This window comes from Sinocyclocheilus grahami, unplaced genomic scaffold (assembly GCF_001515645.1).
Source record: "Sinocyclocheilus grahami isolate Dianchi unplaced genomic scaffold, SAMN03320097.WGS_v1.1 scaffold268.1, whole genome shotgun sequence".
Classification (NCBI taxonomy): Eukaryota; Metazoa; Chordata; class Actinopteri; order Cypriniformes; family Cyprinidae; genus Sinocyclocheilus; species Sinocyclocheilus grahami.
Genome location: NW_015505447.1, coordinates 715,749 through 716,709, shown reverse-complemented (window position 1 = coordinate 716,709; position 961 = coordinate 715,749).

The following is a 961-nucleotide window of genomic DNA, read 5'->3' as shown; positions in this document are numbered from 1 at the left end:
AATGATTTTAGCAAATGGCTGCAATATCACAAAGAGTGAAAAATTTAAGGGGGTCTGAATTCTTTCCGTACCCGCTGTATATATATATATATATATATATATATATATATATATATATATATATATATATATATATATATATATATATATATATATATATATATATATATATATATATATATATATATATAGGTCTGTAAGATTTTTGATTTTTGATGTTTTTGAAAACGTTTTGGAAATATTTTTGAGGCTTTGTTTATTTAATCCAGTAATATTGTGAAATATCATTACATTTAAAATAACTGTTTTCTATTTTCATGCATTTTAAAATTTAATTTATTCCTGTGATGGTAAAGCTGAATATTCAGCAGCATTACTCCAGTCTTCAGTCACATGATCCTTCAGTGTCACATGATCTATTTCTTCTTATTATCAATGTCAAAAACAGTTTTCCTGCCTAATATGCTTAATTTTGTGGAAACTATGATCAATCTTTTGGACCAGATAAATGACTAGGTAAATGTTACTAACTAATAGCTGTTGCTTAAGAGAAAAGAGGTGGTCTTCCACAAGGGGGCTCATTCAAATCCCAAAACGTTTAGTTATATTAGAAGCATTTGCATGTGTGAGAGTATTTTTAAAAACAATTCCTGGAATTAGTATGTGACCAATGGAAATAGTCTATAAAATGTTAAAATACTTAATCAGTAATGAAGAATTATTTTTAAAATGTCGGACAATTCATTGGTCAAAATGTGTGGATGCCCTGACTGAGACATTTAAAACATTTTGTGCTTAAAATAGCCAAGACTGATTAAATTTTTTTTTGTAGGCGCGGGATACTGTCTTGAATTTGATTATTAAAAATAATTTAAATTAGTCAAGTCAAATCCCAGTGCAAAGTGAAAGAAACATTCACTCTTAAAAATAAAGGTGCTTCACAATGCCATAGAATAACCTT